The sequence below is a fragment of the Hyla sarda genome, chromosome 2 (assembly GCF_029499605.1).
Source record: "Hyla sarda isolate aHylSar1 chromosome 2, aHylSar1.hap1, whole genome shotgun sequence".
Lineage (NCBI taxonomy): Eukaryota > Metazoa > Chordata > Amphibia > Anura > Hylidae > Hyla > Hyla sarda.
In genome coordinates, this window is record NC_079190.1 from 408,500,994 (window position 1) to 408,521,171 (window position 20,178).

Sequence of the window (20,178 nt, forward strand, 5' to 3'; positions counted from 1 at the left end):
CAGGGCGCTGCAGAGAGGAGAACGCCTCGAGCGCTCCGGGGAGGAGCAGGGACCCGGTGCGCTCGGCGTAACAATTAGTATATGTGAGGGGGGAAACTTTTCAAGATAGTTGGTGACCATGGCGGCCATTTTGAAGAAGGCCATTTTGAATCCAACTTTTGTTTTTTCAATAGGCTGTATGCTACAGAGGAAGTTCTTTTCTTTTAAAATGTATTTTCTGTCAGGACCACAGTGCTCTCTGCTGACACCTCTTTCCATTTTAGGAACTGTCCATAGAAGCATATGTTTGCTATGGGGATTTCATCCTGCTCTGGACAGTTCCTGACATGGACAGAGGTGTCAGCAGAGAGCACTGTGGTCGTGACAGAAATTAAATCCCAAAAGAAAAGAATTTCCTCTGTAGTATACAGCCGCTAATAAGTACTGGAAGGATAAGGATTTTTTAATAGAAAAAATGTACAAATCTGTTTAACTTTCTGGCATCAGTTGATTTAAAAAAAAAGGTTTCCACCGGAGTACCCCTTTAAGGCCCTCATCCCTGGGGCTACCTTATCTTTCCTACAATTGGTGCACTTTTCCAAATGCTGTGCTGGAAGGATTACGAATTTTTAATAGAAGTAATTTACAAATCTGTTTAACTTTCTAGCACCAGTTGATAAAAAAATAAAAATAAAAAAAAGTTTTCCACCAGAGAACCCTTCTCTTCAGTTGGAATCCTTTCATCCTGACAGAGCTGCAAGACTCGTATGTGCATCAATTTAGTCCACATGGGTTGGAAAGTTGAAGAAATCATCCCTACGCCTACAGATATGAGGCTTTAAGGAAGGAGAGGTTAGAGAAACAGGAATAGGGAAGGAGAGAGAGGACCAAGTAGAAAATATTCCCTGATATAACAGAGATCACGCATTAGGTTGCCTTCATAGGCAGAGCAAGTCCATTTGAGAAATGAGGGGGGCACGGTAAGGGATCGCCAGATCAGGCCAACATTTAAGCTGGATCATAAAGTAAAGCTTATGGACATCTGGGAGACCAATTCCACTGCTACGTGTGGGACGGGTCAGTAGTATGTGGGATAGTTCTCCATATACCGTGAAAATAAAGAAGGAAAAGAGGCAAAGAAGGACTGTGGCAAAGCTATCAACACCATTTGAAGGTTATACATGATTTTAGAAGGATATAACACTGAAGGATGTTCCTCCTACTGATCCAAAAAATTAAGGGACTATCGTACTCCTCAAGGATTTTGTGTCTGTCATTTAATAGTGGTTTGAAGTTAGCCTCATATAGTCTAGGTACCATACTCGGGATGTCTACACCTAAATATTTAAGAGAAATAGGAGCCCAGGCAAAAGGGGAGATATAATTGAGTAGAGAGCATTGGTAGGGGGACAGTGAGAAGTTGAGAAGTTCTTACTTGGAGATGTTTACTTTGAAATTGAAGATTGCACCAAACTCCTCAAATAGTTGTACCAGGCAAGGCAGTCCACTAATCGGTTACTTCAACAGGAACATAAGGTCATCTGCAAATACCAAGGCTTTTAAGTCACCACTAGGTATCAGAAAACCTTTGAAAAACTGCACTTGATGCACTTTCTGGAGCAACATCTCCATCACTAGCACAAACAGGGAAGGGGAGAGTGGACAGCCCTGCCTGGTCCCATTAGTAATTTGGAAGGGAGGTGAAAGGTAATCATTAACCTGCAAAGAGGCATAGGGTTGAGAGTAAAGAGGGTAGTTGTCATAAATAGCCAGTCAACCCTGTCGAAGGCCTTCTCTGTGTCAATGCCGAGAAGGACCAAAGTCAGGCGGGCAGTATGTGTCTGATGGATCGCTGTGAGCAGTCTAGAAGTGTTAATGTGACCCTCCCTCCCAGGCACAAACCCTGATTGTTCCTTTCCAATGAGATGGGGAAGATGCCTTTTAATATGGATGGAGAACAATTTGGCACAGATTTTGAGATCCAGGTTTTAAAGTGATATAGGGAGATAGCTCCCACAGTCCCTCGGGCCCTCTACCTCCTTTGTTATCAAGGTGATGTGCACTTCCTGTGACTGTCTGGGGAGTGGAGTACCTTGGAACAGCGAGGAGCAGAAATTTGTGAGATGAGGTACTAGAGTATCTTGGAATTTTTTGTAATAAATTAGGGGGAGACCATCAAGGCCTGGGCTCTTACTTGGGAAAAAGGAGGATAGAACCAAGTGAACCTTCTCCTGCTTGATGGGGGACATGAGCTCTCGGGACACCGCCTGGTCTAGCTGAGGAAGAGAAAGGTCGGCGAGAAAATGGTTAATCCCTGTCCCCCAAGAGATAAAAATTCCTCTAATGTAGGCTTTATGAGCCTCTCAAACTAGCGGTGTGAATGGACCTGAGTTGGTATTATGCTCAAAATAGGAGGCGAGATAGCTTTGAGGTCTGCTAAAGAAAGCAGGTTTTCTAGGATCTGCTCGTTGAGGCACCAGCGCCATGACTTAGGGGGAGCATCAGGAAGGAAATGAGAAACGTGGACTGGGGCATGGTCAGAGAGAGAGACATTATATCAATACCTGTGGTCGTGAGAAGCTATCCTGGGGTTAGGAATTCAAAGGGCATAGGGGAGCTGGATAGTAATTTATTGCAAATTGAGAGGATATGTGGGATAAGAAAATAACTTTTTTTTTTTTTTTTCAAATAAAGTGCTGAAAAGCTGTCCAGGCTGGTGCCTTACCCAGCTTCAAATGGGAGATAGCCTGGTCTACTTTGTTAGCAGAGATAGGAAGATTAAGATAATTATTGGCAGAAGAAGAAAGGGAGGGGAGAGAAATAGAATTATTGCATACCCGTCAGATCCAACAACATTTTTTTTTATATATCACTCAGTACCTAATCCTGACTATGTACATCTAATTTTTATGTGTCTAGCACCTTTATTTATTTTTTTATTACACTTTTAATTTAGCTCACTAGTCTCATTGTGGAGGTCTCCGCACCCTCCCTCAGTATGCTGTCTGCTCCCATCTCCCCTAGCATTAGCAAAACTACAACTCCCAGCTTGTCCTCACTGACAGTAGCGGGACACAAGCTGACAGTGGGAGGATTTTTCCTCTAGCTGTGAGCCCTGCACTCACAACTGTCAATCAAGGAAATGTGTCCATGATGTAGGTGATAATGCATGGACACAGCAGGACTAGTAAGTGTCCAAGCAGGCAGGGGGGCAGTTGTTTGACTGGCTTTTTCAGTATGAAATACTGAAAATTTTCTAATTAAAGCAATTGCAAAACCTAATGGTTTTGCATGCTTTACAACATATCACATAATTTTTTTCTGACAGTGCCCATTTTAGAAAAGCATCAATAGTAGATGGATAAGGAGATGTAGAGCGCTCCTTCTAGAGAGAGGAATAGAAAGAGTGGAAGACTTCATATATACAGGCAGGGTTAGATGTAGGGATCCCAGGCTTGATCTGGATGCTATGAACTCTATTGAGCTTCTGCCGTTGACGTAGCATAGAAGCAAGCAATCTGTCAGGCTTATTTGCCCATTTGTAATATGTGGCCCACGTCCATCTTAAAGCTTTCTTAGTATGCTTCATCAAGATTGTACAGCATGGTATAATTAGGGTGTAGGATTATGTTGGTGGGCAGTGACCAACCTAGCCAATTTGTGCACCTGGATTCTGGTCTGTTCCGTTTTCAAAACAGAGCCCTGGGCAATCAGTTTCCCCCTAATATGTGCCTTATGTGCCATCCAGACCCACCCTACTTCTGCTGAAGCATCAGTGTTAGTAGAAAGATAGTAGAAAGAGAGGTAAGAATCTATCTGAGTACGAAGATGAGGGCGACACAGGAGTGACTCATTGAGCCTCCACATATAAGGAGGGTGACAACAAACTCAGGAATCGAAATGTGCGAGGACTTAATCATGATCTGACATGAACATGGAATATGTCTAGAATATAATAAATGGTATGAGGATGAAGTGGTGGTGAAAATCCAATCGAACCTTGTGTAGAGACTTTGGGCTGGGGCCAGAATTTGTTGCCACCAATTCATAGGTAGCAAATGTCTCCAGAAGGAGTCTATGATGTGCTCCCTATCGGTGAAATGCCGTAGTATGAGACCTATCAAGCATCCCATTTAGAACCATATTGAAATCACCACACCATAAAAGCAAGGGAAACCAAATACTGAAGCGGATCCTCATTGGGTGCATAGGAGGTAAGGATGCACATCTAAGAGTACTGATAGAGGCCCTCAAGTATCAAAAATCGACCTTTCTGGGTCAGAGTGTACATTGAGCAGGGAGAATGGAAAGGAATTATTCAATGAAATAACCACCCCTGGGATTTGGTAGTAAAAGAGGCCACATAAAAGCAGGAATATCGAGAGTGCGTGTGTTTTGGGAAAGAAGTGGTATTAAAATGTGATTTCTGCAAACAAAGAATGTCAGGATTATGCTTAGGATAATCAACAAAAGCTTTTCTACGTTTAGTTGGTGAGTTGGACATTATGGGAAATTACACAACACATAAGGGATCAGAAAGGATGAGCTGAGAAAAAGGTAGTAAGTCCAGATGCACAGAAAAGAACATAAAGTGAGCTGACAACCTGATGCAGAATAAGAAGAGCAAAAAGATGGGGAGGGAGAAGGAATAACAACACATAGAAAGGGTAAACCTAGAACAGCATAAAAGCAGCTAAACAAATAGCACAAAAACAGCCAGAAGGAGGCAGACAGGGACGACCGTGTGGCAATATCAGCCCCCATGACCACCAACACTTCATATAATAGGGCAACATGGTAATCCACCCCGACGGGAGCCCCGAAGGAGGTTGCACACAATTAAAGCAATTAATAAACAGAAGTACATATCAAAAACATAATAAAATAGGCTAAACAGTGCATAACATTCGAAAATCTGCACCAGTCGTTCACAAGAGATAAGAATCAAGACAAAATCTGGGATACAGTAGAGGAACTGCAAGCATCTGGGTCAATGGCACCCTTGTGGGGCCGCCCAATGAAACAGAACAGTAACTCAGACCCCATACTGTTCACCGACATCTGAACCGAGTCTCAAGATTATTATTATTATTTTTTTGTACAATACAAGTCTATGGCAACAGAAAATGACAGAGTGGATGTTTTTACATGCAAAAAAACACAGGACACAGGATAGCCAAATGTGGTGTAACCTAGCCTTAAAGGGAATCTGAGACCTTGTTCACCCGCACTAAACCCAATACACAGGTTTATAGCACAGGTAAACCAGATTAAAATAATATATATCACCTGGATCTGTGGTCTATTTCTGGAGGGAACACACTATGTATTGCTAATATGTTAATTAACCCCCTTTCTGCAATGGAGGCAGGTGTTCTGAGCTTCCCTGCCTCTGTCCCCTCTGCTCAACTCATAAATATTCATAGAATCTTCACACATGTGAGCACGAGGTGGTTGGGCATATCAGAGCAGAGAGTTCTGAAGCAGGGAAGCTCAGAACACCGGTTTCTGTCTCCATTATTCAAACATATCAGCAACAGAGGGTAACATAGCGTGTATCTCCAGAACCAGATCACAAATCCAGGTGAATAATACACCATTTAAAACCATTCACCCACATTATAACCCTAAGTGGGTTTAGTGCGGGTGAACCAGCTGTGATTTTGCTTTAAATCCTCCTTTTCCTGCTCCAGTGCTGTTGGGTGCAGCGCTGGTTGGCATATGAGTCAAGCTTCTAAGCACCATGTTGTCCACCATGTCCTCAAATATCTCCTCCAAGGTGCAACTGAGATGATCTGACGGTAGCTTTCATGCTCTTCACTGCAGGAGTGTCTGGTTGCCTCAGAATCTGTCACCACTCTTTTACATCACCCAGGTGACCGATTTAAAGAGAATCTCAACCTTGTTTCCTTGGCTGAAGATTAAAGTACATCCTTAGGGCTCTTGGTATTAATTGCTAATCCTGACTTTGATCCTGATCCTGACCATAACCTTGTTTCCAGATAACCCTCTAGAGTTGTCCCTTTACATTTTCACCTGATTCCTGTGGTTTGTCCCCTGTATTGGCTCCAGGCCGGATTTCTGACTTCAGTTATGCCTCATCTTCTGGCTTGTCTTATTACGTCTCTGACAACACTCTAGCTATGTTCCAGATTTTGCTACAGTATACCTGTCACCAATTGCTGACAACCCTGGGAATTGTGAGATCTGGGATTCAGACTGGAAAAGTCCATACTTTCTTGTGGGGTGAACTGTAAAGAATGGGGAAATTCTATAATCTTTGCATCCAATTGTTACCAGGGCCATATTGATTGTTGTGTAGGAGGGAAATGTTTAACAGTACGTATAGTTTAGTAGTTAAAGTTTTACTGTTTTGGCACCTTAATAATGTTGTTTGTTTATGCCTTCAGGACACAGTGTATCTCCACCTTAAAAGAGCAATAATGTATGTTATTTTTCTGTCGCTGTAGCTATTAGAGGAAAAAGTGGTGTTTTGTAATGCCACCATTTTGAGGTACATGTGTTAAGAAACTTTTGAAAAATAAAAAATAAATTAAATTGTTTTTATGTTATACTCTCATCAGCACCTTCATAATGGCTTGTTTTGTCAAATAAGTTGTGTTTTTTAATGTCACATTTTGGGGAACATCTCATATTTTGTATATTGTTCATTCCTTGAAGGAAAAATAAATTTTGCCTTAGGTCTTTTAATTTGTTTTTCTGGCATTCACGATGCAATAAAAGGTAGTTTGCATGTTAATTTTATTGTCTGGATAGATACTATTACAATGATACCAAATTTTCATAATTATTTATAAATGTTATTATGGAGAAAAAAAATTCCCCTGTCTCATTCAAAGACCCATTGTTTTATTGTGGAATAAAATATAGTTTAATATAAAACCATTTTCGGGGGCTCTTGGTCTTTTCTGTTTTTGGGAGGCGGGATGAAGAAAAAAAACAGCAATTCTGGCATTGTTTTTCTTATCTATTACAGAATTCAACAGTTGCTTTAAATTACATAATAATTTTTTACTACAGGTCATTACCAATACACTCCTAATTTGTTTCATTCTCTGTTTCTTTCCATAGTAAAGAATTTCGTTTAACAAAAAAATAATACAAGGGGAAAATATTTGTTAATATTACAAGGGGGAAAAGTGATCATTGTATCTCTTTCATGCTGCATGTCTTCAATGTCGTACAGCATATTTTGCCTGTTCAATCTTCAATATTCTACTGACATTCAGCCTTTCAGGCCAGGCCTCTGACAGGGCCATATAATCTTCCATTACATGGCAGACCTGAAGGCTAATGCTATGTGGCTCTTACTCATAGTATGACGATGCAGGAATGAGCAGCAATAAACACTGAAAAGGCTAGAACACTTGCATGAATAGATGCAGGGATGCTGGGACTCCCGTCAATTTCATATTGATGGCCTATCATGATAAATAAGATAATTTGTGCATTTATTTACATTTTCGGATTAGCTTTGCATTTTTTTATCAGCAATTCCAAATCACCCATAGTCATATTCATTGTTCAGCCATATATAACTAATAAAGTTTATGTAGCAAAATTATTTTGTTAGTGTATCTCATAAGGATGTATCTTAAAAGGAATTACGCATTGAATGCAAAGATGGCAACCCTGCGCCAAGAACACATTACTAATAAATAATTAACATATGCCACACAGAGTGAAGGAGATAATGCATTCTACAACATGGCAAAAAAAAAGCCAATAACCAAACTGATTAAAGTGCTACTGCGTACAAACAGTTAATAAGGAATTAATTCATATTTAAATATCTTTAAATTCGGTGTATTTATCAATTTTATTGGTGATATGGTATTTATGGTCTATACTCTTGATCCTACTCTGTAATATTAATTGGTTCAAATAATGTTTTCTATTAAGCATATAAGCTGCCATCTACTACTTGCATGATTTTTTATACAATTTACTCATTCCAAGCTACACTGCTCAAAAAAATAAAGGGAACACTAAGATAACACATCCTAGATCTGAATGAATGAACTAATCATATGAAATACTTTCGTCTTTACATAGTTGAATGTTCTGACAACAAAATCACACAAAAATTATCAATGGAAATCAAATTTATCAAACAATGGAGGTCTGGATATGGAGTCACACTCAAAATCAAAGTAGAAAACCACACCGCAAGCTGATCCAACTTTGATGTAATGTCCTTAAAACAAGTCAAAATGAGGCTCAGTAGTGCCCGTATGACCTCCCTACAATGCCTGGGCATGCTCCTGATGATTTGGCAGATGGTCTCCTGAGGGATTTCCTCCTAGACCTGGACTAAAGCATCCGCCAACTCCTGGACAGTGTGTGGTGAAATGTGGCGTTGGTGGATGGAGTGAGACATGATGTCCCAGATGTGCTCAATCGGATTCAGGTCTGGGGTACGGGCGGGCCAGTCCATAGCATCAATGCCTTCTTCTTGCAGGAACTGCTAAAACACTCCAGCCACATGAGGTCTAGCATCGTCTTGCATTAGGAGAAATCCAGGGCCAACCGCACCAGCATATGGTCTCACAAGGGGTCTAAGGATCTTATCTCGGTACCTAATGGCAGTCAGGCTACCTCTGGCAAGCACATGGAGGGCTGTGCGGCCCCCCAAAGAAATGCCATTCCACACCATTACTGACCCACCGCCAAACTGGTCATGCTGGAAGATGTTGCACGCAGTAGAACGTTCTCCACGGTGTGTCCAGACTCTGTCACGTCTGTCACATGTGCTTAGTGTGAACCTGCTTTCATCTGTGAAGAGCAGAGGCCACCGGTGGCGAATTTGCCAATCTTAGTGTTCTCTGGCAAATGCCAAACGTCCTGCACAGTGTTGAGCTGTAAGCACAACCCCCATCTGTGGACATTGGGCCCTCATACTACCCTCATGGAGTCTGTTTCTGACTGTTTGAGTGGACACATGCACATTTGTGGCCTGCTGAAGGTCATTTTGCAGGGCTCTGGAAGTGCTCCTCCTGCTCCACCTTGCACACAGGTGGTGGTAGCAGTCCTGCTGCTGGGTTGTTGCCCTCCTACGGCCTCCTCCACGTCTCCTGTTGTACTGGCGTGTCTCCTGGTAGCACCTCCATGCTCTGGACACTACACTGACAGATACAGCAAACCTTCTTGCCACAGCTAGCATAGCTGTGCCATCCTGGATGAGCTGCACTACCTGAGCCACTTGTGTGGGTTGTAGACTCCGTCTCATGCTACCACTAGAGTGAAAGCACCGCCAACATTCAAAAGTGACCAAAACATCAGCCAGTAAGCATAGGAACTGATAAGTGGTCTGTGGTCACCATCTGCAGAACCACTCCTTTATTGGGGGTGTCTTGCTAATTACCTATAATTTCTACCCGTTGTCTGTTCCATTTGGACAAGCATGTGAAATAGATTGTCAATCAGTGTTGGTTTCTGAGTGGACAGTGGGATTTGACAGAAGTGTGATTGACGTGGAGTTACATTGTGTTGTTTAAGTGTTTCTTTTATTTATTTGAGCAGTTTATTTTATGTATTTCTGTGTATGTGCACGTGTTTAGCTACCCTGTCTAGTGGCAACAAACAAAATCTAATATTTTTCTATTTTCTGATTGCAATTTGTATTTATTTATTTTATGTACATTATTCTGAGGGCAGCCATATGCTTTACAGCAGGACTCATGAACCATAGACAACAATAGACAGGAGTTTTCCTATTCAGATGAATTTGAGACGCTACTGGGCATCCTCTGTGACCTTTTCAGAGGTCATTATACAGGAAGGAGGGATGCTGATCTCTGCTCTTAATGGTGGTGGATCCAGTGATATTTATATACTGGTGTCATCTTTCACTATACTTGTGTATGTGCTGAGAAGAATGACATTGCTGGGAAATGATCTGTACAAAACAGGAAGTCACAGCTTAGTTTTAAAAAAGTGGCCAAAATACAAACTGCAAGATTTCAGGATTATTATTTAGATAGTCTTTATTTAAACAATAGGTAATTTTTTTAACACAAATTCCCCTTAGACCCTGGTTGTACATCACTGCTCTTGTGACGCGTCACATGATTTATCATGTGACCCTTGCAGTCTCATACACTGGTGCATTTCTGGGGTTAAGGTGGCTAGATGAAGTGGGAGCAGTAGGAGGAGATTGCTGTGTACCTTTAAGTACATAGGTTTGTTTAAAGGGGTACTCCGGTGCTTACACATCTTATCCCCTATAATCGCATCCAGTAGCTTAGTCGGGACGTAGCAGAAGTTCAGTAGGCAGGCGGCAGAGAAGCAAGGTCAAGCTCACAAGAGCAGGAGATCTGGTACACGGCAAGGCAATACTATGGAACGCTTTCACTAGGCACAAGGCAACAAAGATCCGGCAGAGAACTGAGGAGGGTGGAGGAATTTATCAATAAGACACAGGTGGTTACACTAATAAGCGTACTGGCCCTTTAAATCTTAAAGCTCCGGCACGCGCGCGCCCTAAGGGACAGGGACACGAGCGCCGGAGCAGAGAGGCGGAAGCAGAGGCAGGGGAAACACCCGGAGAGTGACGGACTGGGGCTCGCATGCGGGTGCGTCCCGCAATGTGAGTCCCAGCCCCGTCGGCAGCAGAAGGTAAGGGGACCATGCGCTCACGGCAAGCATGAGAGGCCGGAGCGTATAACGTAGCAATCATTAATCATTCTGGTTTTTAGCTTTTTGTTGCCAGTGTCATAGAGTACATTATCTCTTTCATTTTGTGTGGCATGTGTTTATTATTTATTAGTTGTGTGTTCTTGACGCCTCTCTAGGCTTGCCGCCTTTGCTTTTAAGGTGTCATTCTTAATGGTTTCTAACTTATGAGATACATTAATAAAATGAATTTACTTTTTTAACTTGATGTCTCTTAATTCGCTACATTTGCTTTATGTTGAAGTAGTAAAACAGCATATGCATACACTAATAATTACAGTATTATATGCCTAGATTTAAGAACCGTTATGGTTACATTGATCAGCCATAATAGTATTCACTATTTATCTATAAGATTTTCTGACTTCTGTGTACTTTGTGTACCATCAGCTTTACTAATGTAGAGCTATTCCGTAGATGTATTTGTTTTCACGGGTTGTGAACCTGAGTCTACATTTATCTGGCACATTGTTTACTCCTGTCCTAATCTCTCAGTCTTTACATCCGTTTTCTTTCTGTTATGTGCGTTTAGATAAGAAGAGACAACCTTTGTTCCTGTATGCCAGTTCTTATAAATATTTTTTTTACTGGATATGAAATCCGCTGGAAGACAGAACTGACATGACGCCTACTATATTGTATCTGTCATTGATGCTCGCGGAAGATGCACTCCACCATTGTGACACATAGAACCTGCATATCTGTATATACTGTAAAAGACTTCTCTTTGTGCATAGTATATATATAATATCCTGGCATATTTAGTTTAGGATATGATTAAATGATGTCATGGAAAATTATACATTTCATGTCCATTGATATGAACTGACGTGATTCTAACAAACACAGGAGGATAGGCTTTATAAGTTTCTATTTATGTTAATATACTTTAATTCATTTGCAAAAAGATAATACAGTACATGGGGACATATGGTGCATCACAACATGACTAAAGGCAGGGTTACTGAAGCCACGGAATTAATAAAATTGATTGGGAAATAATAAATCATGGAAGGAGCAGCCAGAAAATGTGAATACTTTTCATCCCCCCCCCCCATATTTTCTTGTTAAAGGGGTACTCCAGTTCTAGACATCTTACCCCCTATCCCAAATCGCTGGGGTCCAGCTGCAGGGACCCCCCGTGAGCACCATGCGCTTAAGTGGCGTTCTGAACATTATGTGCCCCCTTTATTCATGCAGAACACAGGACGTTGGGTGCAGTACGCTGATCGCAGGGGGTCCCAGCGGCCTGACTCCCACGATCAGACATCTTATTCCCTTTCTTTTGCATAGGGGATAAGATGTATAGGGGCAGAGTACCCTTTTAGGTGCATGCAAAACACATCTTAAAAATGCATGATTTTCACCTTGAACTGTCAAAGTTTAGCATTCCATTTAATGGCTGCAAAGGTTTTAAAGGTGAATTAGATTTTTTTCATGTGTTTCGGATTTATAAACCATGCAGAAAAAAAAAAAAAAAAGCTTGTAAACCCAGCGCTACACGTTAAAAGCACTGCACTGGACAGCTGTACCAAATCCATTTCCCATTTTGTGGCCACCGGGTTCAGTAAAACTTGTAACATGCTCCCTGAATACCCTGTCCATTAAGTCTTAGGTGTCCAGGGGGCGGTCTCACTCAATAATTGATAACCTCCCACACAGGGGCCAGGAGACTTGTTTCACAATGGGAATATAGTTACTTTCATCTGCATATAACTCAATGGCCCACATTTACTATGTACCCATTTACTATGTACCCAAATTTTGACTCCACATGCTGGGCTAAAATGTACCGTATTTTTCGCCATATAAGACGCAATGGCATATAAGAATTTTAAAGGGTGAAAATCTAGAAAAAAATGATTCTGAACCTTCAACCTGCGGACCTCCAGATGTTGCAAAACTACAACTCCCAGCATGCCAGGAGTTGTAGTTTTGCAACATCTGAAGGTCCGCAGGTTGAAGACCACTGGTATAGGAGGTAATACTCACGTGTCCACGCCGCTCCGGACCCGTCACCGCTGCCCTGGATGTCGCCCTCCATCGCTGTCGCCGCGTCCCCGGGGTTTCCCCATCGCTCCAGAACGTCTCTGCTGCCGGGAATCCTCACTCTCCGTCGCCGCCATCACGTCGCTACGCACGCCGCTCCTATTGGATGACGGGACGGCGTGCGCGACGACGTGACGACGATGAAGGAGAGCAACGGCCATGCAGGGCATCCCGGCATGGAGCAGACACCGAGGAGGCAGGTAAGGTCCCTCCCGGTGTCCTGTAAGCTGTTCGGGACTCCGCAATTTCACCACGGCGGTCCCGAACAGCCCGACTGAGCAGCCGGGTTTGTGTCACTTTCGCTTCAGACGCGGCGGTCAGCTTTGATCGTTGCATCTGAAGGGTTAATACAGGGCATCACCTCGATCGGTGATGTCCTGTATTAGCCGCGGGTCCTGGCCGTTGATGGCCGCAGGGACCACTGCGATAGGACAGGTTTAATGTGTATTTGCCGTATAAGACGCACCAACTCCCCCCCCCCCCCCAGTTTTGGGGAAGAAAAAGTGCGTCTTGATTGTCAATCAGTGAGTGTTGCTTCCTGAGTGGACAGTGTAATTTCACAGAAGTGTGATTGACTTGGAGTAACATTGTGTTGTTTTAGTGTTCCCTTTATTTTTTTGAGCAGTGTAGTTTATTGTCTAATCTTAAACAAGGCTCTCTCTGCATTACACTAATCTCTAAGTTGGTCTCCGTTATTGAGTTAGTGCTGCTTGGCTGTCATGGCATGAGAAGTTTTTCTGCACATCACTCTGCATATCATGCAAGTAAAGAAAGTATACATATTGCACCACTGTAAGCCAACTTCATCAGTAGTTTTAATAATTAGGATTGAGAACATATTTGGAACAGCCAAACCTGGCCAGGCTTTGCATGTTGTGCTCTTGGCAGTGAAGAGTTACTAGCCAGGGCCAATCAGCAGCTGAGGAGGTGTATTTGTTTCTTATTCAGTCTTCTGGCAGGTGCTGCTGATTTCACTTTCTGGTTTAGTTTTGGGCTGAATTTAGTTTTTTTTTTTTTTGTCACTCCTACCTGTGTCTGTTCACACTTTTTTGTGCCTTGTTCTGACAGTCTAGTTCTTCTGCCTGTACTGTGATTATTATAGTCCTGGTGTATTTTGAATATCTGGTGTATTTTGAATTCCTCCATTGTCAGGCTCTGATCCACAGCGTTGCTTTGTCTCTGGCCTGAAGTCTGGTTTTGTTTCTATTCCTTCATGGTCAGGCTCTTATCCATAGTGTTGTTTTGCCACTGGCCTAGATTCTGGTTTTGCTGGAGTTTTAGTCCTGTTTATCTAGTATCTGTAATTCCTGTTCTATATAGAATCTTGACCTGTATTCAGACCTGTTTGTCTTTGCACTTATGATTGGTGTTTCTGTGTTTTAGTCTTATGAGCCATTACCTGTCAATCCTGATTTATGTAGTGTTCTGGCTCTGGTTTTCCTGTCCACTGCGTTTGTTCCAGGCTGATCTTGCCGCTATGTTTCTTGTTTCTATATTTTCATGCCTGCTGCTAATTGCTTCCTGTGCGCTATATACCTGCTGTTATGTTTTTTCTGTTTATCTTTTATATCCTGACCTGTATCCCTACCTTATACAGTTCTGTTATTGTTTTGACTTATGCTGCCCCTACACTTGGGTTCAGTGGAGGGACTGGTGACCAGTTGTGGAATCGTTGCCTAGGGCAATTGTGTGAGTGGGCAGGGTGGGGGTGTTCTTGGTGGCTTCGGGCGCACTTTTCCTTCCCTATGCAATAATATTCATATGAGAACAAGTCCAGAATGGGTTAGGCTAAGTTTCCACTTTTTTTTTTCTGGCAGTTTTTGGAATACTGCCACTGCCGTTTTTGAGCCAAAGCCAGAAATGTATTCAAAAGGAATAGGACATATGAAGGAAGGACTTATACTTCTCCTCCCTTATGGATCCACTTCTGATTTTGGCTCAAAAACTGCAGTGGCAGTATCCAAAAACTGCCAGAAAAAAAAAAGTGGAATCCAAACCTTAATGCTTCGGGCAATTAAGTAAATCAGCTCCTTATCTATGTAGGAGATCACATTAAGAGCAGCTATAGTTTCAGCTAATGCTATCTTGATGGTGCTCAGCAGTGCAAAGGACCGTGTTTAGTAAATCATATATGTATAGAGAAAAGAATGCAGCACTTACCCGTCAAATAGCTATAATTCTTTTCTATTCCTGCAGCTACAACACAAGCAAGGGAGTGTAAAGCATAAGTGATGTAGGGGTGTTTAGGAGTCAACAATCATTTCTCACAGCTATGGGCCCTTTTCTGGTCCCTGACCAGAGACCAGAAGAAGCTTTTAACCCCTTAAGGACTCAGCGTTTTTCTGTTTTTGCATTTTCATTTTTTCCTCATCACTTTCTAAAAATCATAATGCTTTCAATTGTGCACCTAAAAATCCATTTGATGGCTTATTTTTTGCACCACAAATTCTACTTTGCATTGACATTAGTCATTTTAACAAACAATCCAAGGCGAAACGGAAAAAAACATCATTGTGCGACAAAATTTAAGAAATTTTTTTATTTTGTAACTTTTGGGGGCTTCCGTTTCTATGCAAAGCATTTTTTGGTCAAAATTACACCTTATCTTTATTCTGTAGGTCCATACGGTTAAAATGATACCCTACTTATATAGGTTTGATTTTGTGGCACTTCTGAAACAAATCATAACTACATGCAGGAAAATGTATACGTTTAAAATTGTCATCTTCTGACCCCTGTAACTTTTTATTTTTCTGCGTACAGGCCGGTATGAGGGCTCAATATTTTGCGCCGTGTTCTGGAGTTTTTATCGGTACCCTTTTTGTGTTGATCAGACTTTTTGATTGCTTTTTATTCATTTTTTTATGAAATAAAAAGTGACCAAAAATACGCTATTTTGGACTTTGGAATTTGTTTGCGCGTACACCATTGACCGTGCGGTTTAATTAATTATATCATTTTATAGTTCGGACATTTACGTATGCGGCAATACCACATATGCAAATTTTTATTTACACAGTTTTTTTTTTTATGGGAAAAGCGGGTTGATTCAAACTTTTATTAGGGAAGGGGTTAAATGACCTTTGTTAACTTTTTTATTTTTTATTTATTTTTTGCAGTGTTATAGCTCCCATAGTGACCTATAACACTGCACACACTGATCTCATAGCTTTGCAGGGATCAGCAAGATAGGGGCTCGATTGCTCAAGCCTGTAGCTCAGGCTTGGAGCAATCAAACTCCGATCGGATGCGGCGGAGACAGTTAAGGAGACCTCCGCATGCATCCCAGCTGATCGGAACATCGCGATTTTATCGCGATGTCCCGATCAGCCCGACTGAGCTGCCGGGAAGCGTTTACTTTCATTTTCAGACGCGGTGGTCAACTTTGATCGCCACGTCTGAAGGGTTAACAGTGCGCGGCACAACGATCGGTGCCGCACGCTGTTAGCCCAGGGCCCCGGCAATCGTTAGCAGCCGGGACCGACCCGGTGTGATGCTTTTCACACCCGGACCGGGCTCAAGGCGTACAGGTACGCCCAGAGTCCTTAAGAGGTTAAAGGGTTACTCCAGTGGAAATTAATTTTTTTTATTTTAATTTTTCAAATCAACTGGTGTTAGAAAGTTAAACAGATTTGTAAATTACTTCTATTTAAAAATCTACTTATAAGCTGCTGTATGCTCCATAAAAGTTGTGTAGTTCTTTCCAGTCTGACCACAGTGCTCTCTGTTGACTCCTCTGTCCATGTCAGGAACTGTCCAGAGCAGGATAGGTTTGCTATGGGGATTTGCTCCTGCTCTGAAGAGTTCCTGACACACAGAGGTGTTTGCAGAGAGCACTGGGATCAGACAGAAAATTACTATGCAACTGATAAGTACTGGCTCCAGAAAGTTAAACAGATTTTTAATTTACTTCTATTAAAAAATCTTAATCCTCAGTACTTATGAGCTGCTGAAGTTGAGTTATTTTGTCTAAGTGCTCTCTGATGACACCTGTCTCAGGAACTGTCCAGAGTAAAAGGAAATCCCCATAGAAAACCTCTTCTACTCTGTGCAGTTCCTGAGACAAGCAGAGATGTCAGCAGAGAGCACTGTTGCCAGACAGAAAAGATCAACTCAACTTCAGCAGCTGATAATTATTGGAAGAATTAAGATTTTTTTAATGGAAGTAATTTACAAATCTGTTTAACTTTCTGCAGCCAGTTGATATAAAAAAAATTTTTTTTTCCTGGAATACCCCTTTAACCCCTTGAGGACGCAGACAATTTTATTTTTATGTTTTCGTCTTTTCCTCCTCGCCTTCAAAAAATCATAACTCTTTTATATTTTCATCCACAGACTAGTATGAGGGCTTGTTTTTTGCGTGACCAGTTGTCCGTTGAAATGCCAAAAAAATACTATGTGTGGTGAAATTAAAAAGAAAACCGCAATTTTGCTAATTTTGGAAGGTTTCGTTTTCACACCGTACAATTTACGGTAAAAATGACATGTGTTCTTTATTCTTTGGGTCAATCTGATTAAATGATACCCATGATAACATACTTTTCTATTACTGTTGCGCTTAAAAAAAAATCGCAAACTTTTAAACCAAATAGTACGTTTAAAATCCCCCTATTTTGAAGACCTATAACTTTTTCATTTTTCCGTATAAGCGGCTCATTTTTTGCACCGTGATCTGTACTTTTTATTGATACCATATTTGCTTATATAAAACTTTTAATCCATTTTTTATTAATTATTTTTGGAGTAAAATGTTATAAAAAAGCAGCTATTTTGGATTTTTTTTCCGTTCACGCCGTTCACCGTACGGTATCATTAACATTTTATTTTAATAGTTCAGATATTTACGCATGCGGTGATGCCAAATATGTATATAAAATATTTTTTAACACTTTTTTGGGGTGAAATAGGGAAAATGGGACAATTTTAGGTTTTTATTGGGGGAGGGGGTTTTTTACATTTATTTATTTTTTCACTTTTATTTTTACACTTTAATAGTCCCCATAGGAGACTATTTAAAGCAATCATTTGATTGCTAATGCTGTTCAGTGCTATGTATAGGATACAGCACTGATCAGCATTATCGGTCATCTTCTGCTCTGGTCTGCGGGAAGGGAGATCAGAGCAGAAGACGCCGGGAAGGCAGAGGAGCCAGGTGAGGGGACCTCCGTCTGCCGTGCTGGATGATCGGATCACCGCGGCAGCACTGCGGGCGATCCGATCATCCATTTTAATGACCGCGATGCTGCAGATGCCGTGATCTGTATTGATCACTGCATCTGAGGGGTTAATAGCGGACATCCGTGGGATCGCGGATGTCTGCCATTATGGGCGGGTCCCTGGCTGCGATCAGCAGCTGGGACCTGCCGCTCATGATCCGGGCATCTCTCCGATGCTCACGGTTATGCTTAGGACGTAAATGTACGTCCTGGTGTGTTAAGTACCACCTCACCAGGACGTACATTTACTTCCTGCGTCATTTAGGGGTTAAGGACCAAGACCATTTTTGCCTTAACCCCTTAATGACAATGGACGTAAATGTACGTCATGGTACTTAACGCACCATGACCTACATTTACGCGCTGCCATGACCGCGAGCACCAGAGCAGTGCTCACGTCATGCACGGCAGGTCCTGGCTGCTATCACAGCCAGGGACCCGCCGGTAATGGCGGACATCCGCAATCGCGCAGATGTCTACCATAAACCCCTCAGATACCTTGATCAATACAGATCACGGCATCTGCGACAGTGCGGTACTTTGAATGGATGCTCGGATCGCCCGCAGCGCTGCCGCGGGGATCCGATCATCCAGCATGGGAGCTGGAGGTCCCCTTACCTGGCTCCGGCTGTCTCCCGGGGTCTTCTGCTCTGGTCTGAGATCGAGCAGACCAGAGCAGAAGATCACTGATAACAGTGATCAGTGCTATGCTCTATGCATAGCACTGAACAGTATTAGCAATCAAATGACTATTAAAGTGTAAAAAAAAAAAAATTATAAAAAAATGTGAAAAATCCCCTTCCCCATTAAAAAAGAAAATGTCCGTTTTCCCATTTTACCCCCCAAAAAAGCATAAAGAAAATTAATATAAAATACACATATTTGGTATCACCGCGTGCATAAAAGTCTGAACTATTAAAATATATTGTTAATTATCCCGTATGGTGAACGGCGTAAACGTAAAAAAATATTTTACGGTGCCCCGTGTGGTCCGCTGACGATCACTTACCTGTCCTCGGGTCTTCGGCGCGTCCTCTTCGGGATCCCCTACATCGTCGGCGCTCTCCATCGTCGTCATCGCGTCGCTGCGCACGCCATCCCATCATCCAATAGGAGCGGCGTGCGTAGGTCCGCAGGTTGTAGACCACTGTAGACCACTGTCCTATACTTTACATTACAACATTACATCCCTCAACATACGATGGTTTCAAACAAACGATGGTCCTTTTGGAACGGATTACCATTGTATGTTGAGGGACCACTGTATATGCTAATATAAAAAAACAAGAGCAAATATAAGAAGGTGATATATTAAAAACCAGTGTGATTGAACACTAGTAGCCCATGAAAAACATGGGTTTAACTAGCGAGCACCCACACAGTAGGCTCTCCAAAGCACTGTGTGAACAACGGCATGGTGATAAAAAGAAAAAATAAATAAATCAAATATTAAGATAATGAAAAATGAGAAATATAAAAACACAAATGTCGCCGTTCACACAAATGCATAGAAGGAATTGCAATACATAAAATTCTGGATAGCAGAAATAGATGCATAAATGTCATGACTGATCTCATATATTGCATAAATAAAGAACAAAATTCCTTAGGCAGGCGATGGTGGAAAATATAGTGTCATATAATGATATAATGAAAATAATAAATAACACAGAACAAATCTAGAAAAAGAACACCCCTATCAATGGACCAGTAACGTAAATAAAATAATATAATGCAACAACAGAGGGCACAAAACTTAAAAAACATATAACTACATGCACCAAAATTAGTATGTTTAAAATTGTCATCTTCTGACCCCTATAAGTTTTTTATTTTTCCGCATACGGAGCTATATAAGGGCTAATTGTTTGCACTAGTACCATTTTCATTTTGATGGGACTTTTTGATTGCTTTTTATAATTTTTTTTTATGGTACATGAAGTGACCAAAATACACAATTTTTACCCCTCACCTGGCTCTAGCCATCTCCCGGGGTCTTCTGCTCTGGTCTTAGATCGAGCAGAAGATGAACGATAACACTGATCAGCACTAAACAATATTAGCAATCAAATGTCCCCTATGGGGACTATTAAAGTGTAAAAAAAAAAGTTAAAAAATTAGAAAAATCTCCTCCCCCCAATAAAAAATTTAATTGTCCCATTTTCCCCATTTCACCCCCAAAAAGTGTAAAAAAAAAAAAAAAAAAAATTTTATAAACATATTTGGTATAGCCGCGTGC